Source organism: Lepidochelys olivacea (assembly GCF_965140295.1).
Source record: "Lepidochelys olivacea isolate rLepOli2 genome assembly, chromosome: 10".
Taxonomy (NCBI): Eukaryota; Metazoa; Chordata; order Testudines; family Cheloniidae; genus Lepidochelys; species Lepidochelys olivacea.
In genome coordinates, this window is record NC_140420.1 from 74,446,718 (window position 1) to 74,464,912 (window position 18,195).

Below are 18,195 nucleotides of genomic sequence, written 5' to 3' on the forward strand. Positions count from 1 at the left end.
ATGCAAATGATTTTTTTCCTTTGCAATATGCTAATGCAATCTGATTTATTTCAGTTGTAAAAGTTAATTACAATGTGTTTGTGAGTCCCTAAAGATGATGTATTAAATGTTTATAACCAGGATTATTAAAATGTCCTGTCTCGATTACAGTGCTTCTCTTTCAAACACTAGAACTAATTGTAGCCTTAAATCACAACAACCTCACCGTTAAAATTAACACAAGGGCAACATTGCATAATTTTAATTAATTTCAATTTGGCCAAAGCAAATTAATTTTTTTTGTTTTCTGGAAGGACAGCTAAACCCTTTTCACAGACCACTCCCGTTCAATGTGGAGTTCATAAACTTCTCTTTTTTCAACATTTGTATCCTTTAATGATTCTACCATTGCATATTTACACTTTAAAACACTCTGCGAGTTCTCACATTCTTTTTATTTTCACTGTAGTTACTGTGTTTATGTCTGCAGCCCTTATTATTTTTTAACCAAACAAGAGGATGAAACAGTGGTGGAATGTGTAATATTTCCCTAATTTTCCATGCCTGTGTAATATTGCTGCTGCCTTCTGAGCCCAGTTATTAAAATGAAAGCAGCTCAGAGCTCCCTGAAGCTTGTTGAAGCTCCAACTTTCCTTTCTTTACCACCCTTTAAAAAGCTGCTGATGCCTTGTGACAAATTTTTGGGGAAAAAAAATCCACGAAGAAATAATTAACCTACACAGCAAAGTTTTCTGTGTTCTCTCTCCCTTGATCTTTATACATAGGATTGTTGACAGGGAAAAACAGGAGCTCTCTTTGAGACAGTGTAAGTGATGCTGTTTGCATATTCCTCAGCTGAAGTTACAAACCTTCATGCTTTGTGACATCACAATTGGCTGCGGTGGACACAATACTGTTGTCACAGAATTATGAGTTGAGTCAGGGAATAAGCTACAGAAGGAAAGTTTTCCCTTTTACATAGAATATGAAATTGCTGTGGTAACAATGGGCCTGTTTTGGCCTATGTAGGAATTACCTGTGGTAGAGGAAAGGAAACCAAGTTTCAATTCATGCAGTTTCTGCTGAATTCTTTTACTGGGAGGTGTGATTTACCCCTCCTGTGCACTGAAGAAGCTGTGGAGGGCAGTGGGGTGTTCTGCCCTTTAACAAAGACATCTCCAGGAAGCAAAGGGCATCCATGTCATACCCCTGGCCCTCAGTTCACGCGGAGGCCTGCAAGCACAATTTAAGTGCAAACCTTGCTTGTAAGGGCAAATCTTGCTGTGCCTAAATGTGGTTCCACAGCACAGAAGAGAAAGCAATGCAAATCAATATATCTTAATGCTATAATAATGTGTGCTGTATGCCCTGCTGGGGACAATCTGTAGGAGGCAATGTGGCTCCCCCTCCCCATTCTGCCCAGTCACAGGCTCTCTTCCACACAGGGATACAGAGGGAAACTCTGGGCCCTATTTAGAACTATGTGGTAAGGTGGGTGTTGGAAAACACTGACTTTTTTAGTGGTAGCCCTCTGTGCAATGCTCTTTGTGCCCTTTCGTCTGAGGATAACGCAGATTACCAGAATAGGTATTACTCCAGATGAGGAAAACAAAGCACTGCAAGCTATGGAAACAAATCTCTCCACCTGCCCTGAAGGAAACAGGACTGGAAGTCCTGCATCATAGGGGAGGCATACCGACTGCAGAGAGGTTGTATATGGGGGTGTGAACTGCATAGGGGGCCCTGTAATGGCCCTTTGTATGGTAATGTTCTGTTGTGGCATTCTTCCTGGTGGCCTAGAGGGGGGATCTGAGGAAAGGAGCAAGAGCATGGCCAGTGAATTTCCAAATGCACAGGTCCACAGGCTTACCCTTCATGAATGTGCAGCAGATGCTATTGTAGCCCTTAGACTGTGGTAGTGGCTAAATTCCTTCTTCATGAGTATATGGGCAAAACCATGCCCACAAGCCCCACTTGTAACTCATGCCCAAGGCCTCTTTACTCTGGCTTTGCATAAAGAAGCAAACTTCAGCTACAAAACGTTCACACAAGTCAGGTTTAGCACTCAGGTCTCCTGACTCTTAATCCCTGTGTTCCAACAATCTGACAGCGTACTGCTTAAAGCATGAATGGAAACTGCATGAAATATACAGGAAATTACTTGGATATTTCAAATATTCCCCTGAGACTTTATAACACCCTCTGCTTTTTGAATGTTCACATTGAAAAGGGCTTATATATGCAGGAGCAAGAGGACTCACAATTGCATGACTCTGCTATTCATGTGACTTAATCCTAATAAGATGCTGTTTTTTAGGATGAAATTTCTGGACATCCCCTTCCTGGCTCTCATTCTCTTCCTTTAAAAGAAAACTGGTAAGAAAAATAAAGCTGCCCTTGGTGCAGGCTCCCATTGACTGGTGACAGAAATCTCCACACATGTCGATAGTGAAACTATTGTCATTAAGCACTGTCAGTCTGCTGCCTGCCAGGCCCACCCTTCTGGCTCAGACAGCATTAGTTTCAAAACAGAGAGAAAGAGACAGGGAGAGAGAGAGAGAAATATGGCGCCATTGTCTCCCTGGATTGTCTACTGGGCATTGAGAAAGCAAACATGCCACTAGGTATCACCATTATCTCATCAACATTCAGTGAGTTCCACAAGCACAGAAATGATCTGTTAAAAGATATCAGCAGATAATGGGCTGTCTAGTGACTTTAATCCACAGGAGCTAAAGGGAGTTCAAGCCACCGATTACAGTGGCCAGCCCAGTGTGTGTTGCCAACCCAGGAGAAGACCTGACCTACATGCTTGCTTTACAAGCGTAGTTTACACTAAAATTGCGCTTACAGGCCTCAGCATGAACCGGTGGAGCTGAGTGTCGGAGAAGAGGCCAGGGGCATGCACACGGATGCCTTTTTGCTACCTGAAGACCTCTTTGTTTAATGGCAGAACACTGCCAGCCCGCTACAGCTGCTTCAGTGTGTAGGAGGGGCAAACCACAGCTTGTAGTAAAAGAATGCAGCGGAAACTCCATGAATTGAAACTTGGTTTCCTTTCCTCTACCACAGGTAATCCCTACTTACCACAAAGGTGCTGTCCACAGCTACTCACATAGATACAACTTGTTCTCCCCACACCTCTGACAGAGGGAGTGAATTCACCACGGACTCATTTCCTTCCCCCCGCCCCCATCTAGACTATAAAATTGCCTATATAACAGAGACAGGATGGCTGAGGGGATAGGGACTGGATGCATTTTCACTTCTTGGTCGGTGGTTTATATCAAAGGTTATTTGGACCTGATTTTCAAAGGTGCTAAGAGCCTACAGGTCCCATTGAATTGTGGGTGCTCACCAGTTCTGAACAATCAGGCTCTTAGGCCCAACTTCTCAATGGTGTAGGCTCTTAACTTCCATTGAAATCAATGAGCCCAAATACTTTCGATAATCATGGCCTCAGTGGCAGAAAATTGTTCAGTGGCCTTTGTAAAAGTGAGTGTGGCAGGGGTAGACCCTTATTTGACTGAGAAGCGAGGGATTTGAAGGAGCTTGGAGATTGAATTTCCTTCTCTCCTCGCTTCAGGCCAAGAGAGAGGCACGCTGATGTAGGGGAAGCTTGCACGTCGACTGGCGTTTCTGTTGCTGGGGCTAAATAGACTTGTTCAGTCCCAAGAAATGGGATCAGGCACATGTCACTAGCACTAAATCCACACACAAGAGGCCAGATTCTCAGCTGATGTAGATCAGCACAGTTCAGCTGAAGTCTGACACTTTGTCAGCTGACACCAGCTGTATGAAGAAACATGAGCGTAACAGACATATATTGCCATCCATGAAAAAAAAAATTACACATGTTTTGTGTATTGGATTACATCAGTTTCATAAACCATAGAGCAATTCATGCATAGCAAATATAACAAAATTGTTGATACTGTTTTAAAAATAGATGGCACAACAATATGCTTATAGCAAATCTTGCCTGGTACCTGCTGCGCTACTTTTCCAGGTGAAAACCATCTTCACCACCATCTGTGAGGATTTCAGTCCATTCTGGGTTGGATACACTTTGATAATCATCTAAACGGCTGGATGCTTCTTCACACTGTATTTTTGAGGGTTGCAGATCACTATATATAATAGTTGCACAAAAGGAAACTAACCAAATAAAATACTGTGGATTATATGAAATGAAATTGGGGATTATATTTTTTTCAGAAAGTTATAGAGTTCTGATAAAAATTGCTAAGAGAGCAAGGCTACCACTTGCCATCTAGATTGGTCTTACTTCTTAATTACTACAAAAAGACAACAGCTTGCTATGAATCAAAATCATTCCATTATTTAGGTCTCTTTTTCATACCCACACATAGGCTATATTATTTGTATATGCCTATTGGCTAATACTTATTCCCTTCTCTCACAGTTGTGACATATTTGTGATTTCCCACAGCATCTCAGGCTTCTGTAGGGCAGTATACTTTGACCAGTATTTTGTTTTTTGATTGGCTGGCCAGTCCTCTCCCCTGCTTGTTTACAGCCTCATTAACCTGCAGGAAAGAGGTGAGCTGACCAGTCATGGAAATACAGAATATAGTACAAGTCAAAGTGATATAAAATCATAATTCCAGAGTTGCACAGTTGACAGAGATGGTTCACTCAGTTAGCCAGGCTGCTCAGTCTCAAGATTCTGCAGTTCTCCGGTCATTTTATTTTGCTGCAGTCTCAACACCTTTCCCATTACATTCAAAAACACCCACAAGCCAATGGTGAGCTAGTTATGTGCTTTTCACACAGTCTTGACTCACTCGCCCTGACCAAAGGCAAGCAAACCATGCAGAGCCTTTCTTTTTTTTCAGCATTCCTTTTTCCTTCTTGTTTCCCTCCTTATTTTTTCATGAAAGAAGTTGTTTTGTCAAATCACCAATTTTCCATCAAATAATGCATAGCTTTTATATAATGTTTTTCAATCAGTAGACCTTACAGCACTTTGAAAAGGGGCTGCAGAAACAGATGCACAGAGAGATGAAATGATTTGCCCAAGGCCACCAAGAAGGCTGACAGCAGAGCTGGGAATGTAGCCTACATATCTGGACATTTTTCTTAACAGTTCTATTTTTTTCTACATTTTTTCTCTTTTAAAAGTATTGGCCAAGTATTGACCATGATGGGAAGACAAATTTCCATAATATCAGTGAGAAAAGTAAGACTAATGTAACTGTATCTCTAACCCAACTTCAGCGTATGGCTTCTGATGGCACAAACAATGAATTAGAAGTTGGGTAAGTGATGTAGCCACTCTATCATGGCAGCATCATTCAGAGATGTCAAGCACATCCATCCATCATCAAGATGATAAAGAGGGCAATACACAACCAGGTGGCATGCAGTGTGTTCTTGAGCTTCACAGGGGCAGGACAAGGAACTCAAGAAGGCCCAGTAGTAAAGATATAAACTAAACCACCCATGGTGCAGATCAGCTGTATATATACTAAACAGCACAAAAGTGAGTACAGATCTTTAGGGAAGTCCATTATTCATACAACATGGGCATGGGCATGAACCATTGCTGCACTTCTAGTTACTGTTCTGTTAGAAAATCATCTGCATAATAAAATCTACATGTTTCTTCTCTGGGGCCATGAAGCATAATTGTAGGAGTAGTTCACTTTGTCAAACTGTCATATGCTGATGAAAGGTCAACAAGAACCCAAGTAACCCAACCCAGAATTTAGGGAATGAGATACATGTCATAAGAAAATCTGTTCTTGATGGAGTTTCAGTTACTTGTGGAGCAGGTAGATTACGTTTAGGGATATGCCTGTGGAGGAAAAAAGCTCAGATCTTAAAAATAGCCTCAGAATTAGAACAGGTTGGATCTGAAAAGCTCATGCCCAACTCTAGTTTAAATAAAATTGTAGAGAACAAGTCAATCAGGCTTTGCGAATTCACAACAGCTGAAGATCCAGCCCAAAACCTTGAAAATATTCACAAAATTTCTCTGAACCAACCCTCAAAACCTTATGAAGTTCATCTCCAGGCTTTAACTCTGCTGCTCTCCCTGTCCTATGCTGATCTTGAACCAGACTGGGAAGAGTGTAGGACTGTACTTTCTGGTGTTTTGTGTGGTAATTACAGGACAATAGTCTGTTCCCTAGAGGCTAGATTGAGTCAGCTTGTGACCACAGCTCACTATCTCTAGGAGTTTTGCTTGCATCCACTAAGTGCCTTTAACCATTATTTTAACCATTTAAAGAGAGAGAAAATACATAGGCCTGAACTAAAGCCTCATATGCATTCCAGCATTTGGAGGCATTCTCAGAATCTAAACCCAGATCCAGACCTCAATAATGGGATGAATCAAAAATGCAGGTGTCACCACTACCACCCTGGACTTCAAAACCCTGATCAGGGTCTGAATTACATACTTCAGGCCCATCCCCACAGGTCTTATGTTGCTTTCCTTTTTGATCACAAAACAGGTTCATTTCCTACTGAGTGCACAAAGATGTATGCAACAGCTCCATTTATCTTAATCTTTGAAAACAACAGTATAATTATATTCCGCATTGTTCTCCGAGAACCACTCTCCAGTTAAGAAAAATATGCAATCAAATGCCTTCCTTTCTAGCCTAAGGTACAGTGCGTGTGACCAGGGAGACCTTTCCAAATAAGGTTGTAAAAAGCACTTAGATATTAGATAAGGACTATTCTCCAAAAGAAGAATATATGCAAAAAGGAGAAGATAGACATCTCGCCAGAGACTAAGGTTTCTAGATAAACACTTCTGGTTATGGGTGATTTTAGATCACATATCTGCTTTCCTGTGTTTCTTTGATTATTATTATTGCTGTTGTCGTCGACACTAAAATTGGAATTTGTGGCAGAGGGCTGACCCTTGTTCCTTATTGGTGGATGACCCTGAAAGGGTTATCAAGACCTTAATACTCAGTTTTTCCTCTTCCCGGGGGTTTAATTGTACTGGTAATCTCATACAGCTTGCTCTGAATTGTGAGAAGGAATTAAAAAGATGCAGGGAAAGTTGGGGTTGAAAAACATGGAATTGTTATGTCAAAGTTTCTCATAGGAAAATCTCTTTCCCAGCTATGTGCTGGTGGGGTGGGGGAGGTTGAAAGGGGAGGGGAAATTCTTCAGGAAAGTTTAAAAAAAAATAGGCCCCTTCTCGCACGTTTTGCAGAGTAAACGCTTGGCATTAAAGAAGCCATGGGCTCCCATGTCAGAATGAATCACTCTCTTGGAATCTGCAATACAGCTTTGGACGAGGAGGCGGTATTTTGCAAGATGCCAAATGCATGTGCTGGAAATAGAGGCTGCTGTTTCCAGAACAGCCACTCACAGTCAGATTCACCCCACTCTCTCTCTCTCATTCCCATTTCTGGTTTGTGTCTTGTCACCTAAAATATAAACAAAGCAGAGGAGCTCACAGAGAGAAATGAGGAGGTGTAGGAATTGGGTGGGGGGAGGAGGATGGGGCGAGGTTTCTAACAGGATCCGGCTCTTCCTTTCACAGCCCACAAAGAATGAGAACATTCCACTCACACACACTGGTACATAGACAGATTCCACATCCCTTGCTATTAACAGGAACATGTTGCTTCATGCAGTGTCTCTGGGATGGTCCCGGGTACTTTTTCCCAGTATCCATAAGCTTTGTTTGTATGTATTGCTGGGATGGTGCCAGGCACTGGCAAAACAAGCAGACAGCTCAAATACACATTGAAACAGACAACAGCCTCACAATGGGTAGGATCTCTCTGTTAGCTGACGATTGAGAGGCTCACTCTAGCCAATACATTTAAATAACATTTAGCAGAAACTGACATTTGAATGCTGACGTACAGAAAGTTTAACAGAAATAAAAAGCATTCACGCTTTTCACAAGGATTTATTTATTTACTATGGTTTGTAATATTTCCTTTGCTTGGGACAGGATGGGGAAGTATTTGTAACGACAGCAGACCTAGGAAGACTAATGGGCAATACAGGATATGTGTAGATTTTATGAGGGTGATTCCAATTCATTTCTTTTTCTTTCTTTCTTTGCTTTGTGCACATTCATATGAACACTTTAAAAAATATATCTTTGCCCCCTAAATGGCATCTTTTAATATAGATATTTGTATCCGCATCTGATCCGACATCTGCAAACATGGCTCGTGGATATCTGCGGATTTGCAGGTCTCGAGATACAAAATTTGGATCCACGTCCATCTGTGATTCACAAACATGGTCCGTGGACATCCGCAGGTGTAGATATCTGCCAATATAAAGTGGATAAATGCAGATTTGCAGGGGTCTACTTATAGATTTTCTTGCAACATTGGGAGAAATGGTTGTGTACTTAGGGTAACACAGATGAGGTCAGCTTGTACTACAGGGAACTTAAAAATACAGACCCACAATTTCTTCCCCCAGTTACAAAAAAAAAATATCTCTCTTCTTTCCATTTGTTAAATACATAGTTAACAAGGAAAAACAGAACAGAATGTTAAACAACAACACAAAGATCAAACATGTGACTTGCAACTGTGCCTACATATTTAGCTTTTCGGGGAGATTTCCAGTGTTATATGTCATTTTGAAAGTTTGTGTTCATGTGTTTGCCAACTCAGTTCTTATTTGCCCTAATGCAGTCAGATCCATGATCTTCCTTGAATGTAATTCAGTGACAGTACAACACCATTGACTTAAATGGGATTGTATAGGTGTGCATTAATTTGCACCAAGAGGTCTTTGAGGTATACCCTAGTGATTTGAATTCCATAGGAGTTTTGACATTGCCTTCTGTGGTGCTAACAGTTAGCCCTTTGACGGGGCACACAGTGATCTACCTTCAGAAAGGACTTTTTTCAGAAGATCCCACGTATTTCCCTCTCTGATTTACAACCACTCTCTCTTCTTTAAGGTTCCACAGAAAGGAGACATTCTTTTGGCTGCTGAAGACCAGCGGTGACCCTCTTCCAGAGGTTGTTGCAGAATGGCCCGAGGCTCTCCACTGCTCCCTCATCCAGAGGAGGGAAGACATACAGTCATCCTGGAACAGATGTAAAGAATGACTTTCAGGTGAGCCAAGCTTAGCATAGCTTCTGGGGACTAGCCTGATAGAACTGCTCTACATGAACTAGAAGGGTCCTGATTCATACCTCAGCTGCAAAAAATGTGTGGGACACACACATACACTGAACAAGCGCAGCCACCGGATGGGAGGACTCAACTAATTGGTTGAGTTGGCTCTAATACCTGGCCACCAGCTGGCTGATACAGCAGCCTCCAGCCCCAGGGAGTTAATATTCCATCCAGGAATCAATCCTGGGTCTCTTAAGTGGCAGAACAGAGCAATAACTGCTGGTGCCACATGGCCTGGTCTATTTTTTAAATTATTATTATTATTAATTTTGAAATATAAAGATAGTATAAGCCTTTCAAAATGTACTTTGCCAAAAAACAAGAAAAGGAAAGAAAAGAATGAAAGCATATGGTATCAATCATATTTTACAATATTTGTAACTGCAGTTCGGAAACATGTGTTTCCTAACTGCTAATTCAGCAGAATCTGTACACTTTTTTTTTTTTGGTTAAGCAAAAAACAACCTTCTAAACAAAGCATTTAAACTAACTAAATTGCATGATATTGTACTTAGCTGAAATGAACCATTTTATTTGGGCGTAGGCTACACTGAGCCAGCAGTTACTGTTGTTCTGTTACATTTCCAGAAACCTTCTTTCAGCTTTAAATTAGATTCAAAGAGAGAGAGAAAAAAAACACCCCCCCCCAAAAAAAACATCACTGCAATCGCTAATCTGCTAATGTAAAAATCAGAGAACGTGGCTGTATCTCCTCATGCTGTTTTTTAAAGCAATTTATTTAACATAGACCTGGTGCAAAGCAATGGCCAGTCAAACCAGGTACCATGTATCCATTGCGACCTTTGTCTGAGGCTTCCAAGAAAGGCAAACACTCACCATAAATGCATCCAGGCAATTGTTGCTGTGGAGGAATTTCTTACTTCCTAACCCTTGTGACTACCAACTCATGTCTTGATGAGTTTGGATTACCCTACACACATACACACACACCATTTAACACTGTGGAAAAACTAGGATCATAGATTTGGGGGTTCATGATTTCTCCTCTCTTGAACATCATGGGGTGCCCATCATGTTAACTATTATTGAATGGCACGATCATATGTTTAAGAACCCCCATCCACCCAGGATGAATTACTAATCAATCCGAATCAACATGAGGAATTGGCTTAAAAGTTGCCCAGATCCCACCCCCTTTTCTCTTGGTTCAGATATCTACCCTACTATTAATACCCCACTGCAAAAACCCTCTCAGAGCTTTGCTGAAGTTCATTTCAGGATTTTAGCAAATACATCTGCTAATCTTCAAATCCAATGCCATCCTACCCTCTGTCACTCTCTCTGCTCTACAGACTTGCTTGTGGTGGACAGGGAATTTACTTATTGCTTAACAAAAAAAAATAAAAGTACAGCCATGCTCCTTCTCTCACGAAGTCCATTTTTTTATACTAGTATAACTCCACTAACTACAATGAAGTTGCTCCTACTTAGCACCAGTACAAGTAAGAAGAGAATAGGCCCTTCTCCTTTTTTTTTCTTTTTTTTTTAATGGTTTGCAGCTGATGTGTTTGAGCCTCAACAGCATCCCAGTGTTTACTGAGTAACTTGACAGAAATCCACCCTTCCGTCTGAAGACAAAACAAGGGATTATCAACAAGAAATTAGCAAAGCAATCAACATGCAAGAGGATTCTCATTTAATAAGTGCTAACTTTTATTTTTCTAATAGGCGTGAAAAACAATAACAACATGTCCATGATACAATTTGATTAAATTGGCTCGGATGGTTTTGGGAGCAGTAATATGATTACATGTCTAACATGCAGCTCGTTCTTAGTGGCTGATCGGCAGATTGTTTTGCTTTTATTCCTCTCGGAGACTGAAAGTCTTTTTGATGATGGCATTAACCATTTTATCATCACCACATACAGAAAATTAAAACCCCTGGAGTTGGGAGAGAACTAAAGCTGAAGAGGATTGGCATAGTTTCACCCCCCACCCCCAGAATTTTTTTCTCTGCTACCTACATTAAAATATTAGCACCCAGGAAAAGACACTACAATGTAAACCCAGCTCTCCCCTATGCCTGCATAGAGCTCCACTGAAGCTAGTGAGGCTTCACGCCCATGCAGGTATTTACCTATATTAAAGTTCTCATTGCAGGTTCAGACCCTAATGGCCTCTCATGCCCAGACTCTCCCTCACTGGTCTTGGATAAAATGATTGAACCTCACCAGTAAAACAGAGCAGCTTTCTATTTTATGGAAGGGTTCATGAGTGACAGCTTTTTCTCTGCATATGTCACTACTGTTTAAGTTTCTGAAGCAGGAAAGTATTTAAGCACATGATGAACTTTAAGCATGTCATTCCCATTGAAGAACCGCTCACATGCTTAAAGTTAAGCATATGCTTTAGTGCTTTGTTGGATCAGGGGGTTTCAAGTCAGGTAAATGAGGCTAAGTATACTTCTAGGATCAGAGGGGTAGCCGTGTTAGTCTGGATCTGTAAAAGCGGCAAACATGCATCCGATGAAGTGAGTATTCACCCACAAAAGCTTATGCTCCAATACGTCTGTTGGTCTATAAGGTGCCACAGGACACTTTGCCGCTTATACTTCTAGGGCTTCTGAATGTAAAGGGCCCATTTCATTCCTCTCTGGTATATCCCAGCAGCACAAAATGCTGGAATGGAGAGCATTTAGGAATGACATCCAAATGTCAATAAATTGAACTCATCTCTAAAAGAACCCCCTCCTGTCACACTGGAGTGACAATGCAAACAAACCAATGCTTTATTATTTCATGCAAACAGTGTCAGTTGTTTAAATATTCTACTGTCTAACTGGTGAGATTTGCAAGCCATTCCACTGTCCCCAATATTCTTTAAAATAAATAATACATATTCCTGATTTTTATGAGAAGGTCGATTTGAAGAGATGAATAACCCACCAAGTATCTAACCTACATAATTTATTATTGCAAATCAACCCATATCCTCTTGATCACCTGAAGTAAAAGCTATATGGAAGCATGACTCTAAGAAAGAACATTTGAAGAGGCAAAATTCCAGAAGGGAATTACATTGCCCTGATTCTCTATGAAATGATGTAGAGTGGTTAATAAAAACTAAAATGTAGAGAGCATCTAATTTTCCAGGTAGTTCTAGAGGACTTTTCTATAAAGTCAAAATATATTAAGACTGCAAACATTTAAATAATCTCTCCGGGGTACAATGCACAATATCTTTGGATGGACAGATGTATCTATATTTGGAAGAATAGAAGGTGGTCTCTTACAAACGTCATAACAGTATACATTTGAAGGAGGACCTTACATTGCTCATTCTGGTAGACACAGAGCACAGGCACCATGTAAAAGGTGTTCTTTATTTTGGAAAGAAATTTTCTGAAGCCAAGCAGGAAACTGAGTGTTTTGCCTTTAAATCTGAAAAATGTCTGTCTTTGTGTGGGCACAAGATCATGGTAAAAATTAGCATCTGTGGTAATTACTAGTATAAATGCTATGTGGCTATATAGAAGCGTCTATCCTGCAATCTCATCCACATGGGCACAGCCCTGCACAGACATGGGGACCCAGTAACTTTATAATTTTTTGCTTTTGTATTACAGTATCAGTTAGAGGTCCAACCGAGATCAGGGCCCAATTGTGCTAGACACTATAAAAACGTACAATTAGAGACTGTTCCTGCCCCAAACAGCCCACATTCTAAATAGACTTAAAAAAACCAACCCAAAGGATGGGAGACAGGAAGTATTATTCTCATTCTGCAGATGGTGAGTTGAGTCACAGAGGTTAACTGACTTTCCCAAGGTCACTCAGGAAGTTGGTGGCAAAGCCAGGAATAGCAACCAAAGCTTCTGAGTCCCAGGCCAGAACCTTCACCACAAAGCAATCTTTTCTCTCTAAGCATAAAATGATACTTCTTCTTGACTTTCATGACTGGAGCTAAAAGTACCTGACTGACCACTGGAAATCAGGCACCTGGATGTCTAAACTATTTTCAGAGTTGTGCCACAAAAATTAAGACCTTTTTTTTTTAAAGTCAAGTATAATCTTATGATTTTAAGAGATCTGGATATTTGGCCTTATGATGCAATGACATATATTAAGAGAGAGAAATCTGTTTCCCTCTCTTCTTTTTCTAAAAAATCCCCAAGAGATTATTAATACTAATTAACGCTTAAAAAAAGATAGTGACCAGCCACATGAAATGCAGTGCGCTATATAGACAGCGAGGCCTTTGGTCCTTGTTCCCTATAAATGAATAGTTGCAGATGATTCGTTTGCACCTTGTAGGTTTTCTCACCGTGGCTTGCTGCACCACAACATCTTGTTCAGCTCAGTGTGGGCGTATCCGTAGTGACTTACTCTAGTTGATTTTTTTGTTTTTATGTATGCAAAGACTCATAGAGCCAGAGAAAGGCTCGTGTTTGAAGTGGAACAATGGAGTTAGAAGCCTGCTGGTCCTTGCCCATGGTCCTTTCGAGGAAGACTAATTGCCAAACCTAATTAAGACTGAAACTGATGGGGTTCTCTCCCACATAGAATTTACAGGATTAGGAACAAAACCAGTTAGCTGTAAACACACTCTCTTAAAAACTACAGATTCTCTTTGCCGAGGGCGTATGGGGGCGGGTATCAGAAGCTTTTTGATATATAAGTATATTCAGTGCTAATAAAAGTCTTACACCAGGTTAACTACACAATCTGCTAATAACATTTGCTGACACAATCCATGAAAATCACTCTGGCAGGCTGATTTTTGGCAAGTGTACAAACGTTTTATTGAACACATGCTGCCTATGAAACATGGCCTATGAAAACTGGCCTTCTTGCCTCTGAATGGGCAGCTGAGTAACATGTGACTAAATACCTGCTCTGGATCTTTCTTTGAATAGAACAGCGAGAAATTCCCTGATTTGTTTACGTATATTTCTGAAGGCCCAACAAACACTTTCTTAACTAGCTTTTGCGCTTTACAGTGGAGCCTTCTTATAGTGAAATCATTCCCTGCCCCCGCCCCCCACCACCGCTCCACCCAGTAGTGTCACTGTAAGAAAAGGCTCCTTACAACTGAAATTGAAATTTTTACACTGTGATGCATCAAAACAATGTCAGGCATTCATTTTCTTCCATTATAAATGGAGCATCACTGAATTCAGTTGTGTGTTCTACTTTTCCATCTACAGGACTGTCACTGTCTACAATAGGAATTGCAGATATAAATCTGAGGATAAAGTTTTGTCCTGAAAGTGGGTTAAGCCATGTAGGATGATGTCCTGGCGGGAATGTCTAGCTAGTAGGTTACAATGTGTATACACAATGGCCTACCCAGAGGTCTATACCCATCATTTCCAAATGCAGACCTGCCACTTGGAACAATCCAGTCACTAGCACTGCGAAGGTGCAGTTCAATAGAGAGATTTAGCAATGTCTTATTAATAGGCCTTGTGGATAAATTATCACACACACACATGTCAAAGATAACAAGAAATGTTGATACACCCCCACCCCATCAACACAACCCACAAAACTGAAACCTGTACTGTGTAGCACACATGGCTTATACCTATCTATTCAGATGAATACTTGTAAGATTCCTGCATAAAGTTTAAGAAAATCATTATTTTATTGCGGATGGTAGATGTAACTTCTCTGGGGTGAGGACCGTATCTATTATTTCAGCAACAATGCTGTCAAGGTTCCTCCCCCACTCTGAACTCTAGGGTACAGATGTGGGGACCTGCATGAAAAACCTCCTAAGCTTATCTTTACCAGCTTAGGTCAAAACTTCCCCAAGGTACAAAATATTACACCCGTTATCCTTGGACTGGCCGCTACCACCACCAAACTAATACTGGTTACTGGGGAAGAGCTGTTTGGACGCGTCCTTCCCCCCAAAATACTTCCCAAAACCTTGCACCCCACTTCCTGGACAAGGTTTGGTAAAAAGCCTCACCAATTTGCTTAGGTGACTACAGATCCAGACCCTTGGATCTTAAGAACAATGAACAATCCTCCCAACACTTGCACCCCCCCTTTCTTGGGAAATGTTGGATAAAAAGCCTTACCAATTTGCATAGGTGACCACAGACCCAAACCCTTGGATCTGAGAACAATGAAAAAGCATTCAGTGTTTTACAAGAAGACTTTTAATAAAAAATAGAAGTAAATAGAAATAAAGAAATCCCCCCTGTAAAATCAGGATGGTAGATATCTTACAGGGTAATTAGATTCAAAAACATAGAGAACCCCTCTAGGCAAAACCTTAAGTTACAAAAAAGATACACAGACAGAAATAGTTATTCTATTCAGCACAATTCTTTTCTCAGCCCTTTAAAGAAATCATAATCTAACACATACCTAGCTAGATTACTTACTAAAAGTTCTAAGACTCCATTCCTGTTCTGTCCCTGTCCAAGACGACTACAGACAGACACAGACCCTTTGTTTCTCTCCCTCCTCCCAGCTTTTGAAAGTATCTTGTCTCCTCATTGGTCATTTTGGTCAGGTGCCAGCGAGGTTACCTTTAGCTTCTTAACCCTTTACAGGTGAGAGGAGCTTTCCCCTGGCCAGGAGGGATTTCAAAGGGGTTTACCCTTCCCTTTATATTTATGACAAATGCCCACCACACTTTTGGGGGCTATAAAATACTAAACAAACAACAACAATAATAAATAATATAATCTCTCCTCTCTCTCTGTGCCTGACATACTTTTTGTTATGAAACTGAGATCTTCATAAGGTTTCACAAATTTATTATTTATTTATTCTTTGTAGTGCAATAACACCTCAGAGCCCCAGCTATGGACCAGGACTCCGTTTTGCTAGGAGTTGTAAAACCACACAACAAATCTAAAGCACAGTTTACCCTCACTGTCACAAACAGTAATTGTGCAAATCTAATCTATCTATCTATCAAGATTGATTGATCTTCTGGGAGGAATGAGGAACAGATATCTTTTGGGTTGGGTTTTGAAAAAACTGAAAAGATTTACAATTTCCCCCCAAAAAACCTGGCAAAACACTAGCCATGGGAATTACTTCATATAGCTTTAGGTGATGTTCATAGCTGTGTTCTCCTGTCTGGTATGTAGTATACTTTATATTTTCTATGGACGGGTAATATACAGAGAGAGACATGAACTGGAAACTCGGGAATATCCCTTTTTAAAAAAAAAATTGTACCATCAGCACAACTGTGATACTTGGCATGGCTTCTGCCTCTGACTCCGGCTGTATCCTTTGGCATGACTCCTGGCCATGACTCTACTCTGAACTTTAGCAGTTAGGTCAGACTGCCCACACACAGTCACATAAATGCCTGTTTCAGAGCACAAGCAGATCACCTAGGTATGTATGTTAGAAGGAGTTCCTCTTCTCTTGTTTGCAATGTGACAACTGGCCACATGCATTATGAGGTATATCTATCAGTTTCCAAAAAGAACTGTGCAAAACGTTGGCAATTAAATCCATTAAGTCGGACTGAAAAAGTTTACAAAACATTTCAGCAAATTTGGTCAAATTTGAGAGAGTCTAGCCTAATTTATGGTGTCAGGTGAAACTGGGTAAAACACAGTGGTTATGTCTGAGTTTTAGAGGATCTGATTGAACCAAAACGCCAAACAAATTCAAAGGATAATGTGCAAATATACATGAAACAAAACCTGAAAGACGCTTTGCACAAGTCCCTAGGAGCAAAGGTTGCAAACCTTCATATGACTCTGCTTCTAAAGCATCAGTTAGTGGTTTCTACTAGAGGAGGAATATTTCCTAGGTGGACAACTGATCAGATCCTGCTCAGCAATTCTGGATTCAATAATCTACATGCTTTCAAACATGTAAGTAATAATATTGGGGTACTTTCATGCCAGTGAGGGACCTTCGTTTAGAAACTATCAGTATCAAATGAAATCATTGGCTTTAGGGCATAAGTTTCCAGTGTTTAACCATGAGAACCCTGGGCTTTGTCATTGGTACCAAAGTGGGAGTTCTATCACATGATGTTCCAACAGAGCTGCACTGGATGGATTCTGACTAGAGTAATATTGTAGAGGCAGGCCTGTACCATTCTGGCAGACAGTTATTTTTTTCTTATATTTACAATTGTCTTAGTAGCTACACTCCCTGTCATGCAGCACGAGTTGGGTGACCTCAGTCATGTTGAAGTCAGTTAACCATCGGACTTTGATGTATATAAAAGAGAAAACTTATGGGAAATTCTATGGTAGCATCGTTTTCATCTATGAAAATGATAACTCTCAGATGTAGGGGTCCAATAATAAAGTAAAAAAAAAAATCAAACAATACCACAAAACTCTTCAAGAACTACAAAAATAATACCATGATAAATTAATCTTTCCAGTCATTATATCATCAAGTGTGAATGAGTGAGGGAAGCCAAATTCTTTCCTAAAACAAATGTTGTATTTCAATAACTGTAGAAAGATCCCTGATTTCTTCAATGTGCAAAGCTGTGAAACTCCAAAGTTTAGTTTTTTCCCCTTCATTTCTCTGCCGACAAGTGGCCTGGGAAGTGTAGAAAGAGTTTGAAAATTGAGCTTTGAGAAAACATATTCCCAGTGGGATGTACTTTATACACTGATTTCAATGGAAAACTATTTTCCTAAAGGCATTTTTTTTTCTTCACCCTTTCCAGCTTGCTTCATTAATCCAAATGTTTTACGTAATATTGGAAATCCACTCTCCCCCTCACCCCTGTCCTCCCCACTTATTCTATTCCTCTCTGTGGAATAAGCAAACCTATGGAGAAGTGTTCAAGCTTTTGTTAAAATGAAAGGATGGAAAATTAAAGGAGGCTGCTCAGACTAATAGTCACATAAAAAAGCACAGGCTATGGTTCTTGACTCTTTTTGACTTCAGAGCTGTTGCTCATTTCTCTCCAGCTGCCTGCGATAAAGGTACATATGTGGTCTGTACATAATTATATAGAGGGTGTGCAGGCAACCCTCTGCACAGCCAGGATGATGAGGTTTCTCTGGACTTTTGAATTCTGTAGACCAAATTAGATTGCTTTCATTAAAGTGGGATTTATTTGTGGTTCAGTAGCCCAAGGCTGTGGAAAACAG

The 18,195-nt window shown here is 40.5% G+C and overlaps 1 long non-coding RNA gene across 1 annotated transcript in view; it reads right to left on the reverse strand.

Annotated features, from left to right (window-relative positions):
- The window catches only part of LOC311527590, a 560,808-nt gene extending 545,288 nt beyond the window's left edge, over positions 1-15,520 (reverse strand). The window contains exon 1 of the long non-coding RNA XR_014713379.1: positions 15,487-15,520. This is a non-coding gene — a long non-coding RNA (uncharacterized lncRNA). The remainder of the gene's footprint in view (positions 1-15,486) is intronic.
- Positions 15,521-18,195: the final 2,675 nt, after the last annotated feature.